Source organism: Lolium perenne, chromosome 3 (genome assembly GCF_019359855.2).
Source record: "Lolium perenne isolate Kyuss_39 chromosome 3, Kyuss_2.0, whole genome shotgun sequence".
Taxonomy (NCBI): Eukaryota; Viridiplantae; Streptophyta; class Magnoliopsida; order Poales; family Poaceae; genus Lolium; species Lolium perenne.
Genome location: NC_067246.2, coordinates 269,986,997 through 270,005,172, shown reverse-complemented (window position 1 = coordinate 270,005,172; position 18,176 = coordinate 269,986,997).

Here is an 18,176-nt window from a genome sequence, read left to right as displayed (position 1 = left end):
GCTATTGGTTATTGGTCGGAGTGAGTACTCAACCATGTCCGCATAGTTCACGAACCGTAGGGTGACACACTTAAAGTTGGATGTTGAAATGGTAGAACTTGAATATGGAATGGAGTTCGAATATTTGTTCGGAGTCCCGGATGAGATCCCGGACATCACGAGGAGTTACGGAATGGTCCGGAGAATAAGATTCATATATAGGAAGTCATATTCCAAATTTGGAAATGATCCGGTGCATTTATGGCAGGTTCTAGAAGGTTCTAGAAAAGTCCGGAAGAAATCACCATGGAAAGTAGAGTACCGGAGGGACTCCACCTTGCATGGCCAGCCAACCCTAAAGGGGAGGAGTCCAAGGTGGACTCCCCTAGGGTGGCCGGCCAAACCCCCTCATGGAAGGGGGGAATCCCACCCCAAGTGGGATTCCCACCTTGGGTAGGTTTCCCTACATATGGGAGGTTTCATTGTTGGGGTCTTATTCGAAGACTTGGATACCAACACTTGGGGATTTCCACCTATATAATGAGGAGGAGAGGGAGGGGGCTGCCCACTCTTGGCCGCACCACCTAGGGCTGCCCTTGGCCGGCGCCCTAGCCTCCCCCTCTCTCCCCAAACCCTAGCGGTCTCTCTCCTCCACCACATCCCGCACGCTTAAGCGAAGCTCCGCCGGATTTCTCCATCACCACCGACACCACGCCGTTGTGCTGTTGGATTCAAGAGGAGCTACTACTTCCGCTGCCCGCTGGAACGGGGAGGTGGACGTCGTCTTCATCAACAACCGAACGTGTGACCGAGTACGGAGGTGCTGCCCGTTCGTGGCGCCGGAACCAATCGTGATCAAGATCTTCTACGCGCTTTTGCAAGCGGCAAGTGAACGTCTACCGCAGCAACAAGAGCCTCCTCTTGTAGGCTTTGGAATCTATTCAAGGGTGAGACTCGATAAACCCCTCGTTGCTACCATCTTCTAGATTGCATCTTGGCTTGGATTGCGTGTTCGCGGTAGGAAAATTTTTGTTTTCTATGCAACGAATCCCTACAATACCCTATCCAGATGGTGCCTCGCATCCCGTTCCGGTAGGTATCTTTCTCCCAAACGTTCTCCCAACGGGTTCCGGTATGCTGCCGGTCTTGCGGAATCAGCCTCATCGTAACATTCCGGTACCGCGGCCCTTGCCTGCCGGTACCTTGGGGGATCTATTTCCTCCTCATCATACGCTGCCCTCGCAGCTCGATAATTTTGCCCGGTTTCTTGTCTACCGGCATGATTGTTTCCGGCATAGCCCTCTTTGGCGTAGCCTCTGTTTGCCCCTTGGCCTTTTCTGCCGGCATCATATTGCCCGGCTTGTTGTTTTCCGGCAAGAACCGGGTCATACACAGTCATCTATTGCGCATTCATTTCTTTTTCTCTTCTTCTGTCCGGATGGGGGGACGAAGCCTGCCCATGGGACTTGCTACCGGCATTCCTTGTTGAACGCGCGGATTTTGAAGCCACAGCCTTGTTTAGCCTATCAAGATGTTCAGCATTTTGCTGCTCGATAGTTTCAAGAAGCTCCCGGACACGCTCTTGTTGTTTTGCCAGAGCGTCCCCGGAAAGCGAGTCTCACAGCGCTACAGCAGCTTTAGCAGCTTTTATTGTTTTATCCGGGCTACTGTACTTAGGCTTCTCTACAATGCTCACAGACGCAGATGTGCTCTTGCCGGCAGCAATTTCTTTGCGCAGATCCTGATCTAGATTGCGAGCCTTAAGCCGGTTTTCCGGTATCCTAGCTGCATGAGCGCTAACAGAAGCAAAGCCATGGGCGGCGTTATACTCACGTAGGGTTAGGTTCAGCTCGCGCTGCGCCCTGGCGATGTCCTTGCCGCTCTCGAGCATCTTCTGGCGCTGCGCCTCCAGCTCCGCCTGAGCCGCTGCCGGGTCGATGTTCTGCGCGATGGGGGTGGCGAGGACGTTCATCGCCGCTTGGAGTGGTGTTTCCGGTGGCGCGGATGATGCTCCCGCTGCGCCTGCGCCTCATTCCAGCGGTGGCTTGGCCGCACGGGTCGAAACCGCACGCCCAGCGCCTTCTTTCGCAGCTTCTTTGCCGGCGTCGACCGCGCCTGCCATCATCACCTCCACGCTGCCTGGAGCGCGGCCAGCATGTAGCCACCTTGGCGGATCCGGCGCTACCAGTACCGGCGAGAGGCACTGGCGCACAGGAACGGTGCCGAAGTAGATGCGGTGGCTGCCGAACTCGATGATGCGACTGTTCTTGGGGAAGATGCCGCCGTTGGTGAAGCAGCCCGCGTTGTCGTTGATGAAGTCCATGGCGTAGATGCGCTGCACCAACACGGAGACCGTACGCTGGCCGGCGACATCGAGGATGCCCGCCCGAATGTGAACTCCAGCAAGCGCCACTTCATGCCCCACGGTGGGCGTCAACTGTCGTCGTGGCGAACGAGTAGATGCCATGGGATGGCTTAAGTTGGGGCCGAATGGGCGCTAGAGGATTCGGGGGAGGGTTTGCGACTAGATGGGATGAATTTCCGGATGCTTTCCTCAAGAACTCAGCCAAAGGCCGGTATGCAAGAAGAGAGACAAGAGGAAGAACTCTTTACTAGATCGCTAGCTTCATTGATCTCAACATGGTTACAGGTTCTTGGATACAAGGTCTATCGTCTGATCTCTTCTGTCAACACGCGCCCGTAAGAGGCTGTGCCCCCTCTCCTTATATAGGGGAGAGGGTGGCTTACAGAACAAGAAACCCTAATGGCATCTTTGACCGGACAAACTACTTTACAAAGCTACTTTAATCATGGATGACGCCGGGGTCTTCTTTAATCAGGGACGCTAACGTCCTCCGGCTTCTTTCAGCGTCACCCCTCTCTTTGGCGCCAGGGCTTCGATTAAAGCTACTTTGCTTAGCTCATCCTTGTCTTCTAGCTCTGAAGAGAATCTTTGACCAGTCTTGCTGACAGGCCCTTCTTTCCGGTATCTTTGTTATCCGGTTCCGGTATACCCCTCTTGGGGATACCGGCTTAGCTTCACTTAGCCAAATTCCTATCTTTGTGTTCTGGTAAGAATATTAAACCGGTATCTTGATGGCTCAAACCATCCGGTTTGGCATGCCTTTGGCATACCGGGGGTCATCCCCCCAACATCAGTCCCCGAAGCTGGTATAGTCTGTCGGATTCTATCCTACAGACCATGCCAGGTTCTCTTGTTTTATAGGATACCGGTTTAATCCTTTCAATGCTTTAGCTTGGATCCGGCATCTTTGCCCGGGCTTTTCTTTTCTCTCTTTTTGCAAGGTATCTTCCGGCATCTTTGCCCGGACTTTTCTTTTCTCTCTTTACAAGGTATCCTCCGGCATCTTTTTTTCTCCGGTATCTTCCGCATTTACTCTTTCCTCGGCGAAGTCGAGAATATCTCGGGCCCCGCACCTATCAGCGACATGCGCACTGTTAACTGGCGTGCCAGTGTCAGATGTCACTTCGCTTCGACTTCCGCGCGTGTATTAAATGCTCCTCAGCGGATCCCACTTGCCGCTTCAGATCCGTGTGCGCCTCTGTGTGCCTTTCTATTTTTTCGCGTGTACCTCCTCGCCACGTGGTGGCCCATGGCACGAACCGTCGCGGCCCACGGTGCGAACCGCCGTGGCCCAGCGGTTTTCGGCCCACCTTCTCCCTTCTTTATAAGGAGAACCGCCCCTTCTTCTTCCTCTTCTTGCATTCTCCACCCTTCGCGCACTGTGTTCTTCGCTCGCTGCGCCTCCGCCGTTCTCCGTTCGCCGCCGTTCGCTCGAGCTCTACCGCCCGGCGAACTCACGCCGCTTCTCCGCCGGACCTCCCCGTGCGGAGATTCGTCGCAGTGCTCTCGCTGCGAGTGCTGCATTCAAGCTTCTTCGCGCCCTTCTCCGCTCCGCCGTCGACGGGGATCGTCGGCGACCGTAGGCCCGCTCCTTCGCCGGTGAATGTCTTCCCCAGCGACCGCACCGCCCCAGGTTAGTACCAATCTTAGTTTGCTCGCCCTTTGCTCGTTTTCCAGATCTTGGGTCGACAGTGTTCTTGTTTCCCCTTTTTCTTTGATTTTCCTCTTACTCGTAGATCTTCACGCGGGGGCCAACTGTGGGATTTCTGTTTTTCTACTTCTAAACCAATGTCTAGCGAGGAATCTTCCTCTGCTTCTTCTTCTGCTTCCTCTTCCGGTAGCCGGCGTAGGCAATCTTCTGATAGATCCGCCGATTCCGCTTCGATGGATACCGATTCCGGTAGCCACGGAGAATCCGGTAGCTCTAGCCAAGCTTCCGGTGTAAACCCTTCACCTATCACTCGTGGAGCCTGGATGGGCTCCAACGTTACTGAATACGAGATTGATTGGCTTTCCGGTCGCGAAGGATTCCGGAAGGGGTGACATGCCGGCTTCCTGGCGACGAGATCGAACCGGTGCTCTAACCCGGTGAACACGTTGTTTTCCTTGCTCATTTTGAGCGCGGCTTCGGCCTTCCGGCTTCGCCGTTTTTCCGGAAGTTCTTAGATTTCTATGAACTCCAACCTCATCACCTCCCTGGCAACGCCATTTTTTATCTTTCCTGCTTTGCCACCTTCATGGAGGCCTACATTGGCATTCGTCCCACTCGTGAGACGTTTGCCCGCTTCTTTGCTCTGCGGATCAATTCCGTTCAGGGCAAGGACATTCCTAAGCCCAAACCCCCCGTGCAGTGCGAGTCTTGCATTATCGGCTCCCGCCAAGGGAGCACTTTCTTCAAATTTTCCGGCCTCGAGTCCTGCCGCGAATGGCAAGGGACTTTCTTCTACGTGAAGAACAACGGCCCCGCGAACCTCATCGATCTGCCGCCCTTCAACGCGGCGCCGCCCAGCAGAGCCAACTGGAGCTACAACCCGAAGACGGATCACATCGAAACCAACCGGGTGGTACGCTTCATGGCGAACCTCATGAAGGAGACCAACATCTGCTCGGATGATATTATCCGCACTTTTATCTCGCGCCGGGTGCTTCCTCTCAAGCGCCGGCAGCATAGGATGAGCGAGATGTATGGTCCTGGCGATCCTACCAAGATCACCGGCCTTCCCCTCTCCAAGAAGGACGTCGTCCGCAAGGCTAGGCAGATCTGCGCATCGCCATGCCGGTTGACTGGGAATGGGGCCTCCTTCCTCTCAGCACTACTAACCCTCCGACCCAAGAAGTAAGAAATTACGCAACTCGGGTCGGTTTACCGGTAACTTTTACTGTGATTAACCTTCTTTTTACTTGTTTCAGGCCAAGGATCGCTTCCCCACCATCCTCGCAGAGCGACGCGGCATTTGCGTGAAGCGTGCGCTTGATTCTTTCGATCCAGATTCGTACATCGGTTGGAAGGATCTGAAGATGGGCAAGACCCAAGCCTCGCGCCTCGGCAGATCCGTGCCGAAACCAACCGGGTCCTCTGATGACCTGACCTTGATCGAGGTACCTTTCTTTTCCGGTTTCTTTTACTTCTTTCATTATTGTTCTTTTGCGGATCTTTTCTCAGCCATCTTGAACTCGTAGATCCACGAGCACGTGCCGCCCTTGCAAGCCGAGGCCGGTCATGAGTTTGTGGACAAGCTCATGGCCCAAGGCCAGAAGAACAAGGCGCCGGCGTCTGATGCCGGTTCCAGCCAGGCCCCTCCCTCTAAGCGCTTCCGGACGGATCCTCTGAGGGAGAAGGAAGTGGGCGTGCGGCGCTACAAGTGCAAGCAGATGCCGACTGCCTCCGGGTAAACTTCCCGCTTTCTTGCTTGTTTCTTTTTACCAAGTTCTTTTTCCGGTTACTTTTTTCAACTCTTTGCTTTTTCTCTTGTTTAGCCCTGCGCTGAAGCTTGGCTCAAGGCCAGCGGGCTCTGAGGGTTCCGCGAGGACCTCAACCCCTCCTCCTCACTCAAGCCCGGCACCTTCTGGTGCCAGCAACATATCTGCCTCCCCTCTGTAGGGCACTACAAGTTCGGGGCGTGCGGCCCCTACACCGCCAGAACACCGCACGGAGGAGGACTTTGTCTCCCCTCCAGAGACCAAAGATACCGGCGCCAGCAACATCGGCGCCGAGGAAGAAGCTGCCGGGCGGGTGGAACCTTTGGTTCCTCCCGTCCTTGAAAAGAAGACAACCTCCGCGCCGGGAACTTCCGCGCCGGAAGGCTCCAACCGGGGTGACGCGCCTAGCACTCCCCCTTCTCCACGATCTGCTCCAACACCACCGCCGGATGCTCCTCGCATCAAGCCCTCCGGGGCTGCTCCAACTGCGCCGCCGCCCAAGATCTCCAAGCTTATCAAGGGGAAGGCGACGGCCTCCAACGCCCCCTCTGACGGTCAGCAGCCTCTGGTGCTGCACGTCTCCAAGGCTGCTAGCGCTGCCAGCGAGAAGGCCACCGGCTTGCTCGGCCGCATCACTGAGTTCCGGCGCGGGGGCCGGGAGCTGGGGCATCTGCTGCCCTATGCCCAGAAGTGGAATGCCGCGGATGTGACCCCGGCGACCCGCGGCGTGGGCAAGGACAGGCAGCCGGCGCCAGACCCCGCTGGGGACCGATCTTCCGAGGAGCATTTCATGCGGCTCCGCCGAGCCGTGAAGGAGCTCGACAATGCGTAGTTTGACTCCACGAACAATCTGAGGGTAAGTTTCCAGCGACTCTTTTCAACTCTTGCCGGTTTCCTTACTTCCGGATTTTTTCTATCTTTTCCTTAACTTTATGCCGGTTTCTCTTTTTCTATTGAATCTTGTCTATCTTCCCAGTCCTTGAGTTTTGTGGTGAGAGCGCAGCTCTTAGCACAAAACTTAACTTAAAAAACTTAGCGCGAAACCGGCATTGCCAGTCCCCGAGTTTTGGGTTAAGAACCTTGTTCTTAGCGCAAAACTTATCTAGAAACGCGCGAAACTAGCACTGCCAGTCCCCGAGTTTCGGGTTAAGAACTTTGTTCTTAGAGCAAAACTTTAACTAATATCTTTTTCTTGAACAGCTCAGGGCTGACGCTCGGAAGGTCCTCTTTGAGGAGCTTCTATGGGAGCACCGGGATCTTGCTGAGGCACATGATAAGTGCCAAGGTAAGTTTTTGTACCACCGGCATCTTTTTACCGGAAATCTTTCTTTCTCCTAACACTTACAATCTTCGTTTAACAGTTATCCCGGAAGCTTCCATTGAGGCTCTCAAGGAGCAGCTCGCCGCCGCCCAACGTACGACTTTCCTATTCTCCGATTGGCCTGCTTTTCTGTTCATCTTAACAATACAACTTTGTTAACATCTTCTTTTCCGGGTTTCAGGGGAGAAGGAGCAGCTTATCCGGCAGCACCAGGAGGAGCTGGGCGCCCAGAAGACCAGCTATCAGGAGCTCAAGTCTCAGTTCATCCAGCTGGGCCTTGACCATGCCAAGGCGCTAAAGGCTGCTGAAGCCGACGCAGCGGCCAAGATGCATGAAGCTCTTGAGGATGCCGGCAACTCCAATATGGTGTTGCAGGCCGGGCTGGAGGAGTCCACCAAGGCGCTGAAAGGTGCCGAGGACAAGGCCGCGCGGCTGGAGGCGGAGCGGAAGGAATATGACCGGCTAATCACGCAGACTGATGCGCATGCCTTCCGTAAGTTCCTTCTTTTTCCCTTTTCCGATTTCTGCTTATAAGCTTTTTTCTTCCGATTGCATTCTCTTTCGGTTGTCTTTCCTTCCGGTTGCCTTTTCTTTCTTCGCGCAGGCCTCTTCCCGGACTCCCAGGCGTTCGCCATAAAGAGGGTTGAGGAGCACCGCGTTAGCCAGGCCCAGGAGAATCTTGGCGTGCCATGGACCCCCTATGACCATCTGGTTGCGCTGAACGCGCGGGTGTCTCACATGCGCGCCATTGATCGTAACCTCTCTGATATTCCTGATGTAGCCACCCAGCTCTTCAGGACTCTCTGGCCTGGAGAAGTGGTGCCAGATACCTTCACCTTGATCAGCGACCGTCTCAAGGGTGCCGGCAGGAGGATCCGCGAGTGGCAGTGCTCCGCTGCCCGTGCTGGGGCTGACTCTGCACTCCGCGTCGCCTGCTCTTGGTATCCGGAGCTGAACCTGGACGCCCTCATTGGAGTGCGCGAAGGCGCGGAAACCGATCTGGACCCGATCCTCACCGCTAAGCGGCAAGATCGCGCGTACCACATCGCGGAGTACGCCGATATGCGCACCTTCATCCCTCCCCCTCCTGACGTCAAAGACTATCTCGACGAGGAGGAGGATGAAGCCGATGAGGAGCCTCTGGACGATGCCGGTGCTAGCGACGCTCCTCCGGAAGCCCCTGCTGCCTGATGACCTTCTATTAAATGTTTGCCTGTGCTATGTCTGTTGGTCCTGTTTGTCTCAAAACAATGCTCGTTAAATTCTACCCCGGTATGCCGGGGTTTATGATGTAAAACTCTAAGTTTCCTTTTGGTTGCTGCACAACAGTTTATGCCGGTATGTTATGCCGGTGTTAATTATCTTATGTTTGCCTTAGCATATTTGCTCATGGTTTTGATTTTATCCTGTACTGCAAAGATTTCCAAATTGTTTCCGCATCCAATTCGATGCACACTTGGTTCTTTTGCCTTCGCTCTGCCTGCCTTCTCTGGGCGTTCTTTGGCATATGAGCACAAGGTTCTTTCACCAAACAAGCATTTTCTTGAACTTAGAAATAACTTCGAAATTTTGCAAAAAACCGGTTTAACCGGGGTTAGTTAAATTTTTCCAGATTGCTTGTTCCCACTCTCTCTTTTCGCAGTTCGCGTGCTTAGTTGCTACCGGTTTATCTGCCATGAAGCCGGTTTGCGGACAGCAGCAGAGTCGAAGACTCCGGTAGGTTTAGCACGCTACTAAACCGGAAAGAAAAAATGTTCACTAAGCAACCGGTGAACTGAAAAAATAAACACATAGCATGCAATTTTAGGGGTAGTCCCCGAGATTCATTCGAGGTTCCGACATCTTTTTATTCATAGCATATAAGGTACAAAAAAGGAACTTCTTACTCCACAACTTCAAGAGTAGAAAGGACGCAACAGAGCTACGTTCCATGGACGCTTGCTCTCCTCTCCGGATTTGTCCGCCTTTCCTTTTTTCCACTACTGTGCATCGATCAAGTAATAGGAGTCATTGTGAAGAGCTTTGCTCACAATGAAGGGACCTTCCCATGGCGGTGAAAGTTTATGCCGGCCTTCAGTGCGCTGCACTAGGCGTAGCACCAGATCTCCTTCCCAGAAAACTCTCGGGTTAACCTTCCGGCTATGATAGCGTCTGAGGTTTTTCTGGTAGATGGCTGTTCTTGCCAATGCCAACTCTCTTGCTTCTTCTAGCAAGTCCACATCATTTTCTCTGGCCTCTTTGACCTCTTGCTCGGTATAGAGTTGTACCCTTGGTGAATCATGGATAATGTCGGTTGGTATGACCGCTTCTGCTCCATATACCATGAACAATGGAGTGTATCCGGTGGACCGTTTTGGAGTTGTTCTTATGCTCCACAACACTGATGGTAGCTCGTCAAGCCAACACCCTGGTGACTTTTCTACCGCTTCGATGAGCCTTGGTTTGATACCGGAAAGTACCAAAGCATTCATTCTTTCCACTTGGCCATTGCCTTGCGGGTGTGCTACCGAGCACAAATCCAACCGGATGTTGTTGTCCTCGCAAAACCTCTTGAACTCACCTTGAGCAAAGTTGGTTCCATTGTCAGTGATGATGCTGTGCGGGTATCCATACCGCAAAATGACATCTTTTAAGAACTTCACCGCTGTATGCCCATCACACTTTGCGATAGGTTTCACCTCTAGCCACTTGGTGAATTTATCCACCATAACCAAGATGTGAGTCATGCTGCTCCTTGCAGTTTTGAATGGGCCAACCATATCAAGGCACCAAACAGCAAATGGCCATGTTAGCGGTATTGTCTTTAAACCGGACGCTGGGGTATGATTTTGCTTGGCGTACCTCTAGCACCCATTGCATTTTCTTACCAAATCCTCAGCGTTTTCCAAAGCGGTGGGCCAATAGAACCCATGCCGGAATACTTTTGCTACCAGCGCACTTGATGAAGCGTGGTGCCCACATTCTCCTTGGTGAATCTCCTCAAGCATTTCCTTTCCTTCTTCCGGTTCCACACATCTTTGTAGGACACCGGTAACGCTTCTTTTGTACACCTCGCCATTGATGAATGTGTATGCCTTGGATCTTCTTTGGATTCTTCTTGATTCATTTTCGTCATCCGGCAAGGTGCCGTTGATCAGGAATTCCTTAATAGGTTTAACCCACGATGGTGTCTCTCGAACTAGAAACACCGGTGCATCTATCTCCAGGTTATCCACCAGCATTGTTTCTTCCGGTGTAACTGCAACAGTCCCCGAGCTTACTGGAGCAGTCCCCGAGTTTACCGGAGCAGTCCCCGGGTTCCCTTCATCGATGTCCATGGGTACTATGTGCGATTCTGGTACGAAAATTGATTCCGATTCCGGGCTTGGTTTGATTGATGGTACTCTTAAGTGTTCCAAGGCTATTCCGGGAGGAATTTCCTGCCTAGATGAGCCCAGTTTGGACAAAGCATCCGCGGCTTCGTTTTCCGCTCGCGGTACATGGTGAAACTCACAGCCCTCAAAGAAACCGGCAATCTTTTGCACGTGAAACCGGTACAAAGCCATGTTAGCATCTTTTGCGTCCCAATCTCCGGAACATTGCTGCACCACAAGATCTGAATCTCCATAGCAAATGATCCGGTGCACACCGATTTCTTTTGCTACCTTGAGCCCATGGATCAGAGCCTCATACTCAGCGACATTATTCGATGCCCTGAAATGTACTTGCAGAACATACCGGAGATGATCTCCCTTAGGCGAGGTAAGCACCACACCAGCACCTAGACCTTCTTTTAGTTTGGATCCATCGAAGTGCATCTTCCAATACTCTATTCTCTGATCTGGCGGTTTGTATTGCATTTCCGCCCAGTCAACGAGGAAATCAGCCAAAGCTTGTGATTTTATGGCATCTCTTCTTTCGTACACCGGTACATATGGTGATATCTGGATTGCCCACTTTGCAATCCTACCGCTAGCGTCTTTGTTGCACATGATATCGGAGATTGGTGCTTCACTTACCACTTTCATGGGGTGTTCTTCAAAATAATGCTTAAGCTTTGTGGCGGCCATGTACACACCATAGGTCATCTTTTGGAAATGAGGGTAGTTTTGTATACCGGCCTCTGGACGGTTTTTCCTTCCTCTTCTCTTTCAACCACAACTACTACACTCACAACCCGGTTTGTTGCTGCTATGTATAATAGCATAGGCGATGTAGCCAACATGGTTTTTAGCTCTTTGAACGCTGCGTCTGCCTGAGGGGTCCAGACGAACGTGTCAGATTTTTTCATGAGAGCATAAAGTGGTAGAGCTTTTTCTCCCAACCTACTTATGAACCGGCTTAGCGATGCCAAGCTTCCGGTAAACTTCTGCACGTCTTTTAGATCGCGCGGTATGGTCATTCTTTCAATTGCCCGGATTTTTACCGGATTAACCTCAATGCCTCGGCTTGACACGAGAAAGCCAAGCAACTTGCCGGCAGGGACACCGAAGGTACATTTTGCCGGATTGAGCTTCATCCGGAATCTTCTCAAGTTATCAAATGTTTGCCGGAGGTCATCGATTAAGGTTTCTTTTACCTTTGTTTTCACCACAACATCGTCCACATAAACTTGCACGTTCTTTCCAGTTTGATCAAACAAGCATTTTTGCATACAGCGCTGGTACGTTGCACCAGCGTTGCGCAAACCGAAAGGCATAGTGACATAGCAATAAGCCCCGTGTGGGGTAATGAACGCATTTTTTATTTGATCTTCCTTTTTCAAGGGGATTTGGTGGAAACCGGAATAAGCATCCAAGAAAGACAACAGCTCACATCCTGCAGTGGAATCAATCACTTGATCGATCCGAGGTAAAGGGAAAGGGTCCTTCGGGCAAGCTTTGTTCAAGTTGGTGTAGTCGATGCACATGCGCCACACCTTTGGAGCTTTTGCTTCCATGTTCTCTTCTTTTTTCTTCTCGACCAGCACCGGATTGGCTAGCCACTTAGTGTGCAGTACTTCCACAATGAAACCGGCAACCAGCAACTTTGTCACTTCTTCTCCAATGATCTTTCTCCTGTCTTCAGCAAACCGGCGCAGCGGCTGCCTTACCGGCTTTGCATCTTTCCGGACATTTAATGAGTGCTCAGCCAGCTCCCTCGGAACACCTACCAAGTCATCAGTAGACCAGGCAAAGATATTCCGATTCTCACGGAGGAAGCTGACGAGCGCGCTTTCCTATGCTTCATTCATGCCGGCACCGATACGAACGGTGCGCTCAGGGTAAGCCGGATCCAGCACAATGTCCTTTGTTTCTTTTGTCGGCTTAAATGCCGGTGTGCCCAGGTTTGCACTCATTGCCGCTAAGCTCAGCTGTGAGGACTGAGCCAGCGCAACCGCAGTTTGCATCCTCCTCTTTTCTTCAGCGATCACCAGCGATTCTGCCAGGTTTGATCCGGCTGAAGCTGTTTCCAGCGAGACTTTGTAGTTTCCCACCACAGTCAAGGGTCCACGAGGTGCCGGCATCTTCATCTTGAGATATGCCGTGTGAGTCGAGGCCATAAAGCAGCCAACGCCGGTCTCCCCAGCAAAGCATGGTAAGGACTATCTAAGTCCACCACTTCAAACTCAAGGTTCTCAACCCGGCAATTGTCACGTCCTCCAAACGACACATCCACCCGGACTTTTCCAACCGGTGCGCAGGATGTCCCCGTAATCGATTCCATGGAACGTTGTGCGCGTTGGCTGAAGCATGTTTTCTGTTATGCCCAGCATGTTCATGGTGTGCCGGTACATGATGTTTATGCTGCTCCCATTGTCTATCAGCACCTTGCTGAATTTGACTCGAGCATTTGGCCCCTGCATGATTGGGTCCAGGACAAGCGCATATCCACCCGGGTTAGGCATGATCTTAGGGTGATCCTTGAATGACCACGAGATCTCTTGATCAGACCACGGCATGTACTTTGGTACTGCCGGCATCACCGCGTTCACTTCCATAGAACGGCGATATAGGCTCTGTCTGTCGGTTGGCTCAGTTACGAACACAATGCAGCACATATCTGGATCTTTGTAAATGTTCCGGCCCAAAGGTGCCGGTGGAGGTGGTTGGCCATTGCCTTCCACCACCTGGTTAACTTGCTGGTACTGCTGCCGGTTTGGCTGCACCGGTAAGGCGTTTGCCCCGGTAAGCGGAGGTGGTGGTGGTAGCTGTTGTTGCCGTGGCATGTCTTGCGGCGGTTGTGCATCTTTTACTGTTCCCTTTTGCATCAAGTATTTGGTCCAGGTACAATCCTTCGTCAGATGGTTTGACGGGTGTGCCGGATTCGGTGTGTGCCACCGGCAAGGTTGGTCCATGGCAGCTTCCATGGTGTACTTCGCGGGTTCTTGCCAGTTCTTTTTCTGAACCCAAGGCTTCTTTTCTACCCACTGTTTTTTAGGACCCGCCCATGGCTGCGATCCGGTTCTCTACCTCTGACTGCCGCTGGCCTCAGAGTTTTCTTGCACTGCAGCAACTTGCTGCGGACCGTACCTTCGATCCGGAAAATCTTCCCTTCTCTTGTTGTTCTGGTTATCCCGGTGTTGCTCTTGGCGCTGCTGTTCCGGCTCAGGTTGCACTGCTGGCTGCGTTGGGTCTCCCAACGCATAGCTATCCGCCACACGTATCATCTCTGCCAATGTTGTCGGCATGTTCCGCTGCAGCTTTTGCCACAACGGTGAACCTCTCCTGCACCCATTGCTAAACCAAGCAATGGCCTGTGCCTCGATTACCCCTTCACAGGAGTTCCTTGTAGTGTTCCACCGGGCCAGATAATCCCGGTCTGTTTCGTTCTGGCGCTGTATGCACAAAGCGAGCTGCTGCGGCCTGTTTGGCCTCTGATAGGTGCTGCTGAAATTGCTCACGAAAGCTTCCTCAAAGTCCAACCAGCCATTTATGCTTCCCGCCGGCAAGTTGTTTAGCCAGATTCTTGCCGGTCTAACCAAAAATGATGGTATGATTCTCACGGCCCATCGCCGGTTTCCTCCTCTAGCTACGGTTCCTCCGCCGCCTGCGACGTATACCGCGGTCACATAGTCCGCGAGCCAGTCTTCCGGCTTCGTAGTGCCATCATATGTTTTTGTGTCACGAGGCAACATAAAGTTGCGAACTGGTGGCTTTTCTTTCATGATCCTTGGACCAAAACACTTTGGGCCCGGGGGACCTTCTTCCTCGATCATTTCTGACAAGTATACCTGAAGGAGATATGCCCTAGAGGCAATAATAAAGTGGTTATTATTTATATCTTTATGTTTATGATAAATGTTTATATATCATGCTATAATTGTATTAACCGAAACATTAGTACATGTGTGATATGTAGACAACAAGAAGTCCCTAGTATGCCTCTTAAACTAGCTTGTTGATTAATGGATGATTAGTTTCGTAATCATGAACATTGGATGTTATTAATAACAAGGTTATATCATTATATGAATGATGTAATGGATACACCCAATTAAGCGTAGCATAAGATCTCGTCATTAAGTTATTTGCTATAAGCTTTCGATACATAGTTACCTAGTCCTTATGACCATGAGATCATGTAAATCACTTATACCGGAAAGGTACTTTGATTACACCAAACGCCACTGCGTAAATGGGTGGTTATAAAGGTGGGATTAAGTATCCGGAAAGTATGAGTTGAGGCATATGGATCAATAGTGGGATTTGTCCATCCCGATGACGGATAGATATACTCTGGGCCCTCTCGGTGGAATGTCGTCTAATGTCTTGCAAGCATATGAATGAGTTCATAAGAGACCACATACCACGGTACGAGTAAAGAGTACTTGTCAGGAGACGAGGTTGAACAAGGTATAGAGTGATACCGAAGATCAAACCTCGGACAAGTAAAATATCGCGTGACAAAGGGAATTGGTATTGTATGTGAATGGTTCATTCGATCACTAAAGTCATCATTGAATATGTGGGAGCCATTATGGATCTCCAGATCCCGCTATTGGTTATTGGTCGGAGTGAGTACTCAACCATGTCCGCATAGTTCACGAACCGTAGGGTGACACACTTAAAGTTGGATGTTGAAATGGTAGAACTTGAATATGGAATGGAGTTCGAATATTTGTTCGGAGTCTCGGATGAGATCCCGGACATCACGAGGAGTTACGGAATGGTCCGGAGAATAAGATTCATATATAGGAAGTCATATTCCAAATTTGGAAATGATCCGGTGCATTTATGGTAGGTTCTAGAAGGTTCTAGAAAAGTCCGGAAGAAATCACCATGGAAAGTAGAGTCCCGGAGGGACTCCACCTTGCATGGCAGCCAACCCTAAAGGGGAGGAGTCCAAGGTGGACTCCCCTAGGGTGGCCGGCCAAACCCCCTCATGGAAGGGGGGAATCCCACCCCAAGTGGGATTCCCACCTTGGGTAGGTTTCCCTACATATGGGAGGTTTCATTGTTGGTGTCTTATTCGAAGACTTGGATACCAACACTTGGGGATTTCCACCTATATAATGAGGAGGAGAGGGAGGGGGCTGCCCACTCTTGGCCGCACCACCTAGGGCTGCCCTTGGCCGGCGCCCTAGCCTCCCCCTCTCTCCCCAAACCCTAGCGGTCTCTCTCCTCCACCACATCCCGCACGCTTAAGCGAAGCTCCGCCGGATTTCTCCATCACCACCGACACCACGCCGTCGTGCTGTCGGATTCAAGAGGAGCTACTACTTCCGCTGCCCGCTGGAACGGGGAGGTGGACATCGTCTTCATCAACAACCGAACGTGTGACCGAGTACGGAGGTGCTGCCCGTTCGTGGCGCCGGAACCGATCGTGATCAAGATCTTCTACGCGCTTTTGCAAGCGGCAAGTGAACGTCTACCGCAGCAACAAGAGCCTCCTCTTGTAGGCTTTGGAATCTCTTCAAGGGTGAGACTCGATAAACCCCTCGTTGCTACCGTCTTCTAGATTGCATCTTGGCTTGGATTGCGTGTTCGCGGTAGGAAATTTTTTGTTTTCTATGCAACGAATCCCTACAGTGGTATCAGAGCCAGGTCTATGCATAGATGGTTGCACGAGTAGAACACAATGGTTTTGTGGGCGTTTATGCTCTTGTTATCTTTAGTTTGAGTACTTTGCATCTTTGTGGCATAGTGGGATGAAGCGGCCCGGACTAACTTTACATGACCGCGTTCATGAGACTTGTTCCTCGTTCGACATGCAACTTGTATTGCATAAGAGGCTTTGCGGGTGTCTGTCTCTCCTACTATAGTGAAGATTCAACTTACTCTTCTATTGAAAACATTAGTATCACCGTTGTGGTTCATGTTCGTAGGTAGATTAGATCTCTCTCGAAAACCCTAAACCACGTAAAATATGCAAACCAAATTAGAGACGTCTAACTTGTTTTTGCAGGGTTTGGTGATGTGATATGGCCATGATATGATGATGAATATGTATGAGATGATCATTATTGTATTGTGGCAACCGGCAGGAGCCTTATGGTTGTCTTTAATTTTCATGTTGAGTAGTATTTCAAAGTAGTTGTAATAGTTGCTACATGAGGTGAACAACCATGAAGACGGCGCCATGGACCTTGACGCTACGCCGACGATGATGGAGATCATGCCCGAAGATGATGGAGATCATGTCCGTGCTTTGGAGATGAAGATCAAAGGCGCAAAGACAAAAGGGCCATATCATATCACATATGAACTGCATGTGATGTTAATCCTTTTATGCATCTTATTTTGCTTAGAACGCAACGGTAGCATTATAAGATGATCCCTCACATTAATATCAAGATAATAAAGTGTTCTCCCCTCGTATGCACCATTGTAACAGTTCGTCGTTTCAAAGCATCTCGTGATGATCGGATGTGATAGATTCAACGATTCACATACAACGGGTGTAAGCCATGTTGCACACGCGGAATACTTGGGTTTGCTTGACGAGCCTAGCATGTACAGACATGGCCTCGGGACAACGGAAACCGAAAGGTTGAACACGAGTTATATGGATGATATGATCAACATGTTGATGTTCACCATTGAAGCTACATCATCTCACGTGATGATCGGTTTTTGGTGTAGTGGATTTGGATCGTGTACCACTTAACAACTATGAGGGATGTTGTATTAAGTGGGAGTTCATTAGTAATTAGATTAAAACATGAACTAATTATCATAAACATAGTTTGAGTAGTATTTTGAATTAATTTTGTAGTATTGGCATCCGTTTACTACTATGCGCTAGTCTTGTAATTGAGATAGAAATACTGTTAAAATCTGACAAGAAACTTTACGGTTTGGTACCGTATTGTTAAAGAATCAAGAATTAATTAAGTCCTATTGCAAACTTTTAGTAAACCTCACATTGTTGATTCAAAGAGTTATGGTTTCAATTAGTACCTAAAGTTATCTTGTCTCCGTAAAACTTGAAGTTCAAATTTGTTTGAAAAGTAAGGAGCTGAAAATTTAGTTTTCAGAAATAATCAAGGTATGAGATATATGTGATATCTAAGACCTTATTGCAAGATGATAGAATATAATTTGGTGAGACTACATGAACTCATAAGTTTTATGGGAATGTACGAAGGTTGAAGACGCAAGGCGTCACAATCCTCCAACTATTGGGGCACTAATGATATTCGCATATCCATGAAGTTATCATCCTTAGTATGCACCGTTGCTAAGACTCGTCGTTTCGAAGCATCACGTGATGATCGGGTGTTATAGATTCTACGTGTGCTTACAACGGATGCAAGCCAGATTTGCACATGCGAATACTAAGGTTAAACTTTATGAGCCTAGCATGTACAGACATGGTCTCAAAAAGGTTGTCATGAATTGATGGATAAAATTATGAGTGAAATTGTTCATCATAGTTACTAATAAGTGAAATCTAGAACACTTGTCATATGATGATCAAACTTCAAAGTAAGAACCTCAAGGTTATTGGTATTTGACCAACAAACCTAGAAGTTATTGATGTTGAAGTGTTTTTCTGAATGATGAGGAAAGCTAAAAGAGAAACTGCAAAAGATATTTTGGCAAAAAGAAAGAAAACACTAGAAAGTCTAGCTCAGGTGTATATAAATGATATACATGTTATGGTTGTATTCCTAGTTAAGTCACACAA